The 11888-nt window shown below is 38.2% G+C and overlaps 1 pseudogene; it reads left to right on the top strand.

The window, feature by feature from the left end:
• The first annotated feature begins 6401 nt into the window (after window positions 1–6401).
• On the top strand, window positions 6402–6805 carry LOC115813249 (ADP-ribose glycohydrolase OARD1 pseudogene; annotated as a pseudogene).
• The last annotated feature ends 5083 nt before the right edge of the window (window positions 6806–11888 follow it).

Raw genomic sequence — 11888 nt, 5'->3', positions numbered from 1 at the left:
GAAAAGTGAGCGGAGGGAGAAGATGCGGCTGTCTCTCTCAGGCGTTCTCCTGAGAAAATCATCGTATTCTTACACATATATAGGTATGTATCTGTGTATATATATGTATGTGTATGTGTGTATATATATATATATATATATATATATATATATATATATATATATATATATATATATATATATATATATATACACACACACATATATATACACACACACACACACACACACACACATACATATATGTGTATATATATGTACATATATATATATATATATATATATATATACACACATAGTGAATCATTCAGTCTTTAAAGCTTACTTGACTTAATGCCTCTAGGTTAGAATCTCACTTACACAATAAAAAACCTGATGCTGAATAAATGTCACTTGCTCTCTGAGGATACCAGTGGGTGTATCTGAAAAGTGGGTGGTAAAAAAAAACCCATCACCCACTCCAGTGAGGGTGACATGAATCTGGGTCAGGGTCTCGTACGAAAAACATGAAATACATACTGTTTTAAGCTTAAAGGCTTCATTCTGGTAACTTAATTGCTAAAATATATGAGTTGAAATGGTCAGTAATTTGATTTAACTTAAATTAAACGGTAAGTAATTGTAAAAAAAAAAAATCTAGCACTGAAAGCTTTTGAGTTAATTAACAAAAAAGTTTTAAGGTAATCAGTTGCCTTTTCTTTTGGTTTCTTGGTTTTTTAAGTTCTGCTAACTTATTTGGGTTTATCGTGAACTTGTCATCTTAAGTTTAGCTTACTTAAAATTTTTGAGGCAATCGGTTTCCTGATATTTTTAAAGTACTGTAAATGCTTAGTCTTGTAAGAAACACATTTTTTTGAGTATACATTACTATCTAAATGACAATCACTGTAGTTGTCAACTTAAATGTTTTAGTTGCTTGGACTGATTTTAGTATTTAAGTCCGTTTGAAATTTTGAGTTAATGTTAACAAACAATACTGGAATTATGCAAGTAATCTGTAGTAACAGTTTCAAGCTCTATCAACTTAAAAGTAATCAGTTACTTTACTTGGGGATTTGACGCAATTAGTTTCCTGACTTTTTCTAAGTCAGCTTATCAGAATTTACAGTGTGTGTGTGTGTGTATGGGCAAACTCAGTAACACCTACAACTGTCAACCCCCTCCAGCCCATCATCCCTACTTTATTCTCTTTTCTCCTTCTGTTCTTCCTGCCTTGTTTCTCTCTCTATCATTCTATTTCACCCCAACCACACCCCTCGTTGCCATCATCATTCTTTATTAGGATTCTTACTTTTACTTCCCAGTACCTATCCATTATTCCCTTCTCCCCATCTTCCCTTTTAACTGTCCTGCTCAATGCCTATAAAAAAACAAATCCAAGACATTACAACACTGGCTTAACTGCTGTAATATTACAACTCTACTCCAGGCCCGCTGTACACAGTTGAGTCTTCAAATGATCTCACAACTCTATCACCAATTCCCAATTATGTCAGTGTTCTTTACTCTGAGTGTTCTTTTGTTTCTGTGTTTATGTTGCATGTTCATTTTGGTTTTGTTATATTTTTTCACATTCAATACCCTCCCCCATATGCATCCTTACGGCACATTGTGTAATTCATTACCAGTCACTACAATACCAATCCCATGGTGCTGCCAGTGAAAATAACATCATGGAACGTAAGAACAAAAAGAACAAAATATTAAATCACCCAAATAAACTAAGATCTGATATCTGCTTTACACAGGAAAGTCACCTTACAGAGGCAGAGTCTGGGAAACTTACAGCCAGATGGACTGGCTAGGCATACCACTCCACATATAGCTCCAAAAAATGAGGCATTTCCATTTTAATCAGTAAGAACATTCCATTTTCTCACAATTCAACACTGACTGATCCAGAGGGTCGCTATATCATTATCACTGGAAATATTGGAAAAGACACTCTAACTCCAGCAAACATGTAGGGCCCCAATGCAGACTCTTCTTCCTTTTCCATTTGTTACTCTCAGCACTGTCTAATTTTCCAGAGTCACAGATCATCCTAAGCGATGATTTTAACATAGTATTGGACCCACACATAGATCGCTCATCATCAACCTCCATTATTAAACCCAACCACTCCCCTTCTTTACTTAAACAGTATATGTCTGATGGATTATGGTCTGATGGATATTTGACTGAATAATCCCAGTAATAATGAATATTACTCATATTACTCTCCTTACCATAAATCATACTCCTGCATAGACTACTTTTTGGTTAACAACTCTATTACACACAAAATAACTGACCCAGCCGTCCATAGCATTATCATCTCTGATCATGCCCCCGTTAGTATATCTTCTTAGCAGAACACCAACCCCACCCCCACCGCCAGATGATGCTTCAATAACTCATTACTTAAAGATAAAGAATTTTACGACTACTTCAAACATGAAGGGGCATCCTTTATCGAAATCAATAACACTTCTGGAATAACAGCATGTACACTATGGAAAACGGCAAAGACTCTCATGAGAGGGAAAATAATATGATGCTGTACATACAAAAAAAGAAGAAATTGCAAAAGAGCATAACCCACAAAAAGAGGTGAAGAGACTGGACCTCCTGGCCTCCCACACGCCTACCAATTAAGTAATGAAGGAACTCCTGAAAACTAAACATGAACTAAACAACATAGTGAACAAGAAAACGGAACGTATTCTCCTCAAACTCCAACAACATCATTTTGAATTTGGAAATAAAACAGATATATTTTTAGCATATCAGTTAAAACAACAAACAGAAATCTCTCATTACCTCAATCTTAGACTCAAAACCCCTCCATAATTAATGACTCTTTTAGATCTTTTCACTCAAATCTTTACACTTTAGGTCAGAACCCCTCACCGAAAGATGCTGAAAGATTTCTGAGGAATGTCTCCCAACCTAAACTAACTCAAACCCAATTAGAAAATCTAGAGGTACTTCTCCCTAGAAGAAATCACCAGAGTGCTCCATCTCATGCCAACAATAAATCACCTGGACCAGATGCTATACAGCAGAATTTTATAAACAGTTTTGCCTCTCCTTTCACCTCTGTCCTTTAAAATGATATCTGAAATTCACCCAAATACCACTATTCCCCATCATATGAACATTGCCTACATAACACTCATCCCAAAACCAAATAAAGGACCCCACTCAATGCTCCAACTATCACCCCATATCATTTATCAACACAGACATAAAAATTATAAGCAAGGCTTTATCAGTCAGACTGGAATAAGTAATCTCATTATTAATATGCATAAATTAATCCAGCTTCATCAAAGGGAGACGTTCCTCAGAAAACACATGCAGATTATTTAACCTGATCAATATCTATAAAAATAGCACCTCCCCAAACAATCCACCGTTGATAATAGCAACCCTTGATGCTGAAAAGGCGTTTGACAGGGTAGATTGGTCTTTTCTGTGTACCTCCCTTAACCACTTTGGATTCTGGCCATATTTCACCAATTGGATTAAAACACTACACGATTCACCCACTGCATCTGTTATAACCAATGGATTTATATCAAAACCATTTCAATTGCAGAGAGGCACTAGACAAGGATGCCCATTATCCTCACTACTGTTTGCACTTTTCATTGAACCGCTGGCTACCATTAGGCAATGTGACCATATCTCAGGCATCCAGTCAAAGTCACACCACCATAAAATCACTCTGTATGCCGATGACATTCTTTTATACTTTACAAATCCCTCATCCTCACTTCCATCACTTCATAATCTGTAATCTCTAATCTCATAATCAGTAATTTTAGTAGGGTGTCTGGCCACTCCAACAACCGGACAAAATCAGAGATTGTGCTTACAACCAAACTCAACTGGGATGCTAAGGTTGGGGACCCCTCTTCAAATGAACAGCAAAAACTTTTACTTGCCTTGGAATTGACATTTCTCCAAATTTAAAAAAAATTATTCAAACTCAACTATACCCCCCTACTACAAGAAATAAAAGACAGTCTGGAAAGATGGAATAAATGACCACTATCTTTAACTAGCCAAATTTCAACCGTTAAAATGAACATCCTTCCAAAAATAAATTACCTTTTTGCCATGACTCCTCTCTTAATAGTGCAGTCATTAAATTCCATGGGAAAAATAAAAAAACCATGAATTAAACTAGATTGGGGGCCCCAAATTTCTTCCACTATTTCCTCTCACACCAATCACTGTACATCCCCCACTGGACAAATAACACCAATCCACCTTGGCTAGAAATCCAAAATAGTTTAGCTCAAAAACTGAATGTCAAAAATCTCCCGTTTGTACATAAATCCATAAAAATCAACACCTGTTACAAAAACAACACTATCATCACCATTCTAACCACTTGGTTGAAGTCAAATTAAATTCTACATTACAGCCCGTCTCCATCTATCCATACTCCGTTATGGCGTAACTCCATGTTTTTAATCTATAACAAACCCTTTCTTTTCTCAGCCTGGAATGAGAGAGGAGTAACCAGCCTGGGACAGTGATGATGGCTTGATCATGACCTTCGACCACATCCAAAAGAAATATGACATACAAGACCACTGTTACTTCCAGCATATCTAGTTAAAAGAAGTCATAAAGAAAAAAATCAACACTAGAAATTTTAATAATTACACCCCCCCCCAAAAATGTTTAATAATTACACCCCCCCCAAATTTAAGGTTACAATAACTTAAACTTAAAATGTTATCCCAAATGTACAAACTCCTAGCATCCAAAGACAGCACAATATCAATCCCTACAGATAAATGGACCACAGACATAAATAATCTACCACGAGATACTAATTTGCAAAGCATATGCACTAACATTTTCTATGACATGCAATTCCAAAACCCAACTAATACAGTATAAAGTCCTTCATAGAACCCACATTACTACCCACAAACTTTACCACATGGGCTTTAGCCAAAGTAGTGCGTGTTCATATTGTTCAACCTCAACAGATGATTACTTCCATGCCCTCTGGCTCTGCCCACATGTCCAAAACTTTTGGTCGGCGGTCATGAGCAGGCTATCTGAGATCCTTAGCCTCAGCCTTCCCTTATACCCCGTCATTGCATTACTTGGTGATGTCTTTACATTACATACACCCAAACTTCTCAGACCATTAATATGAATATCATTAGCCATTGACAAAAAGACCATATTACTGAATTGGAAAGACAGAACCAAGGTATCCATAGCCCACTGGCTCAATCTATGAACAGACCATTCAAATCTAGAAAAACTTACCGCACCTTTGAAAAACAACAAAGAAAACACCTGCTCCCCCTTCCTACAATACCTTCCTCATCCTGCAGGGGAATAGTAAATGCAACAAAGAAAACCCTGTGATTTGAACAAAAACAAATCTATATTTCCTACTCTACATTGTATTGTATTACCCAGGGTGAGTTTCATTTGTTTACCTTACATGATATAAAAAACTATTTTTCTGATCAAACAAAGCTACATAATTTCAACATAATTATATTGTTGTATTCTTCCACTCATATCCATTATGTTGCATTTATTTAAATATAACTGTGATGTTCAGAGCACTCAACAGAACAGCCACCCTTTTTAGGAGGACTGAAGTTTAATCTTTGGTGCATTTGATGTTGCTCATGCATGTAGCATACTTTTCTGTCTAGCTGGTAAATTTTGCTAAACCATATTGTTTTACATTTGTAGTTACCAGTAAACATAATCCAAGGCAATGTTTCTCTGTGTTTTGTTATCAATATGCCTCGCAAAGTTTTATATTGTCATGCTTGCTAGCCAGTACAGTTAGACAGGTAACCTGTGGCTAACTAGTTAAACTGGTGTTGAACTCCACTGGTAAAGATGATAGAGGTGTGCTGACCACGTTATTAATATAATGTTAGTAGTATATATCCTATACTTTCTGTCAAACTGTCAATTACAATGATTGATGACCCCCACCCTGTGATAGGGGACCTCCATCCTGCCCTTCCTTTCCCACCCTTCCTCGGCCAGGGGTGATTGACGGGGGCACGTGTGTGAGAAAATGGTGGGAAACATGGTATCTGGATTTCACCAACACATTTCTTCTATGAGATGTTGTCTCTTTATGTTTGGTAGTGAATTGCGGATCAACACTTTTTTCTCACACCAGGGGCCAAACCTGGATCACCTGGATGAAAGGCAGGAATCCTAATCATATAGGAATGTATACAGTTGTTGCTTTTTATGCTTGGTGCAATTTGTTCGATAATGGAGAAATATCTGGTCAGAAATACCGGTGTCTTGGTGAGCACCCCGGTGCCTCTAAAATATGATCAAAAGTATGAACAATGTAAAAAAGAATACAACAATTGGCTACTGACAGTTAGAATCTGCACTATTTGAAAGACAATTTATTCTCTTGTCACTTGTTCTCTTGTCTCTGGCCCACTGCGTCAGTCAGGACTGCCGCATGGGAGCCAGCATAGCGGTGTTGTTTATGAGAAAGTTTTGCGGTGTTGAGGCACTTAAAAAAAAGCTTCCAGGTCGATGTGCGGTGCTTGAAAGATCTGGTCGTTATATCTACTACTTGATTACAAAGGAAAAATGCTTCCACAAACCCACTTATAACAGTCTGAGACAGAGCCTGTATGACATGAAAGCACACTGTTAACTAAATGGAATCACCCGTGTGTCAATGCCCAGGATTGTTTGTGGTCTGGACCGTCTAAAGTGGGAAAAAGTGTCTGAAATTCTAGACAAAGTCTTCCAGCAAACGGATATCCAAATCACTATATACCCGTTGTAGTTCTCAGCATGCAGAATGTAGCCTAATCAAATTTTTGCTCTTAACAAAATGGAAACTTGGATTTACAATGCAGGCAATCCTTGTCGAAGCTGCTGATTGCCGGAGCATGTGTCAGATACCTCTGTGATGTTAGACTACTACGCAACAAAAGGCGTGATTGTAGGCGACAGGTGTAGGAAATGGCCAATTAGAAGATGGTGCGATGTCCGGGGGTGTCAGAATGTGTAACACACAGTTGTATTGATGGCCGTGTGATTGTAGGCGACAGGTGTGTGGGGGTTATCAGAGGAAGGGATGGTGTGATATCCTGACATGCCTGGAAATGTCTTGACCAATCCTATTGGATATAAATATGTTTGACTGCCGAAAATGTGTACTGTCCGTGAATTTGTGGACATCAACATTTTGCATAGCAAGTCAGACAATGGCCCAAGAGACTCCTGAGATGGACCCCTTTGAATGAGTTGATTTAGAATTTTGTTTTGTTTAGATTTTTGCATGTAGTCTTAGATATTTGTGTGATGTTCTTTGGGTTGCTTTGTTTAACAGGAATTACCTTAATCCCTCAGGATACAAGTGTCTAGAAGCTATCGGCAAGATTCAAGGATCACAACAGCTTTGTGAATATCTAAAATAGCCATAAATAATAAATTGTTTTCTATGAAAGAAATACATTTAACCATTGCTATTATTACCATTAGATGTGATTAGAAGTGATTATTTTACTCTTTTTAGTAGCGGGCAAAATTATTGGAACAGAGCTGCACGGTCATAGAGTACCCGTGCATCCTCTCGGTGAGGACATATGTGGCTACATTTCTCGTACTCTACTTATTTTTCGTGAGCAGCTTTGGTGATAAAGCATACAACTAACGCTGGGCTTTGCATTTTATCAGCAGAATTGCAAAATCTGGTCGAATCCATACCGATCACACAGCCTAGATTCGAGTCGCTGCAGTGGAGTGGTGCAAGAAACTCCCCAGACCATTTGTTGGAAGGGCCTGCGTCTGCTGGTGGTGAAGTGTGTGGGGAGAGCTCTAAACATAAAGACATCGTGGACTATGCTACAGGTGCAGAGGCCATTGTTTTGGAAAAACGAATTTGCGGGGGGTATCGTGATAAGTAAGAACAACTAAATCTCTTTTAATCTTACCTGTTTTAATGATGAACTGTTACAAAAAGGGGAAAATACAGATTGATAGCACAACTTACAATAACATTTTGACATGGATGTGGATACAATGCTAGCAGATCGGCGCTTGTCTGAAAGGCGAGAACAGGCAATCCATACAACTTCCACGAACAGGGATAACATCGAAGACTGGACGGAGACACAAATTGAAGATTGGAAGGAAGCAGACCTCGGAGCTCGGGAAACAACCTCAAAAGAGATCGCAGATATAGGCCAGGATACTGACGCAGGGGTTGATCTACAGACAGTCCTTCGTGGGTTGAAAACCTTAGAGACTCAGCTGATGATTTCACAGATGAAATATGCAGCAACCAAGAACACAATGACAAAAGTAGATTGAGGTATTGTCACCTGTATTTGCAAATAAACTATGAATGTCATGTGATTATTTCTGAGCAATTTGCCAAACATGAGCAGGATTTTGAGGTTCTGTGTAAGTGTGATAGAAAGATAGCGGAGATTGCTGTTGAGGTAAGAGATATTGTTTATATGATGGTTAATGTTAATGAGAGATGGGAATGCAGATACGTTGCTTTGACTAGAACGTTGAACAAGCTCGGGTGGGCCAAAGACATATGGGTATCGCACGGCTAATGGCAAAACGTATGAAGGCCAAAAGTATTACACTGAATGCAGAAAATTCAAAGGTGATCAGGCTAGACACGTTGATTGATCTGGTTGACCACTATGTGGTGAATAGAGACAGTACTCGACACATACTAGCATGTACGGAAAACATTGCGAGGAATAAAGAGCAACTCAGACTCAAAAACAAATCAGTTGTTAAACGATTTAAAGTTGTGTGCAACAAACATGTGCTACTCTCTGATTTCTCAACATTGCCTTATGGATACTGAGGGGTATTCAGATGGGTCTAACCGGGGTTTGGGAACCTCTTTACAAGTTAATGAAGATAAGAGACAAATTCATCGAATGAATACCCAGCGCTCTAGATGACGACGATCTCCTACCGGTAGCCAAAAATAATTTCATAATCATTGACAATGTGATGAAGGATGCAAGTAGTAGCACCCAGGCTGAAAAGGTGTTTATGTAATACGTCCACCACCGTAACCATAGCACTGTCTACCTGGTCCAAAATGTGTTTGCTCAGGGTAAATCTAGCAGGACAATCAGTCTGAACACAAATTGTCTATTGTTGTTTAAAAACCCAAGAAACAACAAACAGATCAGTGTTTTTGGCAAGACAAATGTACCCTGGTAACACAAAGTTTCTCATGGAATATTTTAAAATGCAATGTAAAAGTCTTATGGTTACCTCTTCATTGATTATAAAGCGAAAACCCCAGATGCATTTCGTCTCAGGACAGACTTGCTTTCAGAGTATCCAGCTGTTTATGTCCAGAAAAATAGGTGACGCAACAGCATGTCAGCAAGGATTCATAGAAATTTACCGATTTTGAAACTCTTAGAGCTAAACCTGTACAGAGATGCTTCATTTTGCAAGTGGCGACAGACGAGTTAATCTTGACTCTGTGTGAAGTAGCCCTTAATGTTCTCTGTGGAACCATACCATTTACAAATTTGCAGTATAAAAAGTTGGAAAAGAAGAAAAATGAGAAAGTGTATTTTGGATAAAAAGATTGGTGTGTGTAGGAAGAAACGCGCTATTAATCAAAAGGGGGGATTTCTTCTTCCGCTCTTAAGCATAGCTGTTCCGTTTATAAGTGGTGTAATTGCATCGAAACAGAACTAAATTTCAATGGAATATGCAGAGAAATTGTTTTTAGTACCCCAACGCCAGGTGGATAGATTAAAGAATGATAATGTTCTTGTACCTATAAGACAGACTGTTGAAAATGATTTGGATGGCACTGTAAAGAATGTTTTGAGTAGAAATGATTTGGATCCCCTCGAGAAAGCCAAACAGTACACAGCTTTATTGCAAAGATATTTGTCCTTGGTTAGGGGGGGGCGGGGGGGGGGGGGACGAGACCAATACTTTAACACTGTCATTACTGCCGGGTTCTTTAAACAGAGATGACAAGCTGGCTTCGACTGGAACTCGTTCTGTCAGCGTTGATGAGCAAGACAATGTGATTAATGAAGTGCTGAAAAATATCACATCGAGAAACAGAAAGAATGCACAATACATTTTAGATAACACGTTTAAATCGAAAGACGTGGCTTCTGTGACGGAGCCGTCTTTGGCAAGGAGGCAGCAGGAGTCAAGATTGTGAGTTGTGACAAACACCCGGTGAATTTATTTTTGTGCCAATAATAAATATGAAAAAAATGAAAGAAAAAAAACAAAACAAAACAAAACAAGAACGTATTTACACTATTTACACTGGAAAACAAACAAGACATAAATTCTGCAGACTTTCCAATAATTATTTTCTCTCAAACACACTCCTATAAACTTCCACAACAACCAACCAACAACATCCCACCCCATCTAAAACAAAATGGACGGCTTTTATAGTTAAAAACAGGATGTGACGCCCACGGACCTCCTACGGAGTTCGCGGAACTTTTGTTTTAAAATACCTGAGGCTGTGAAGTGCCAGTTTCTTTGGCGTCACTGCCACAACCTCACCTCCAGGAAGCATCACACAGGTAAGCGAAGCTCTTACAATTAACAATCAACAAACATTTATACATAGACAACATAACCTAACGTAGCATTTTTGATGGTAATCGGAGGATAATGGAATATGCGAATGAATTTGTTGGCCAACTTAATCGGAAATGATATGGAATGATATAGAATGCTAACGCTAGTCTCTTTTCTCTATTATTCACAGATCAATAAACGAAGACATTGGACATGACACACACAACAAAATCACAATAACAACAATCAATAAATATCTAACTTGCACTTTGTCCATGTTATGTGGTGAATGTGTATGTTTGTGCGGTGAATATATATGAACAGTTCGTGCCTGCAAATAGTCCATACGTGACGGAGGGTTGATCCGTCACAGCTTCATGGACTGAATTGGGTGAATTTATTTTAAACAGCTTTGTTATTCCTGGCTCTCACATATTTGATTTAGTAAAAGGTGTTACAGCGCCACAGATGCCACAAACGCAGGCCACGAGGTTGGCAGGAATTCCTGAGAGCTACTGTGACTCTAAACATACTCCTTTCCACCATGCAAACCCCTGTGTTAAAGATGAAATCAATTCATTTGAAACCACTGGATCATATGGTTACGCACCGCCTACAAAAAGTCCTACAACCCCCATGTTTAGATCACCTCACTTGGACGGTGCCACATGGTTCGGCTTTTAATTCTACCTGATGCAAAATATGCTGCAATTTCTGTCTTTTTTTAGCTTCGTTTTGTTTCTATTATTTTTTTTCCCAAAATCTCAGTATGAAATGTGTTCTGCACAGAGTTGTTTGAAATTTGTATAATTTGTTTATTATGCATCATAGTAGTACATTACATTGTTCAAGAACATTTTTCCCATTTGCACATGTTGAACACAGTTAACATATTAGAAATACACACAAACAGGGTTGTAGTTTTTTCACAAATAGCGATATCATTTTTAATCAAATTATCAGAATACTTAGACATTACATCTTCATAGTTCAATCCTCTTGGCATGTGGTAGAGACAAAAAACCACACGTGGTCGACATAAAATCTTGAACTTGTTTGTTTGAAAATTGTGGTCTTGTGCACGTAGTTCTTAAAAAGGTATGTGTTGGAGAAATGGAATGGAAGAAGGCCTCTGAAATGGAAGAAGGCCTCTGTAAGTTGAAGCCAACGGAAGAGGGCCTCAGTATACCAAAAAAGGAAGATGCAATATCAGCAAAATATAGAGGCAATATGAAAAAGGGTAATATCTAGGTTATAGTGACAGGGAAGCATAAGTAATGACTGGGGCGTAGTGGCGTCAGTGTCCACCTTGC

This window comes from Chanos chanos, chromosome 5 (assembly GCF_902362185.1).
Source record: "Chanos chanos chromosome 5, fChaCha1.1, whole genome shotgun sequence".
Classification (NCBI taxonomy): Eukaryota; Metazoa; Chordata; class Actinopteri; order Gonorynchiformes; family Chanidae; genus Chanos; species Chanos chanos.
This window is presented reverse-complemented; position numbering and strand designations above follow the sequence as displayed.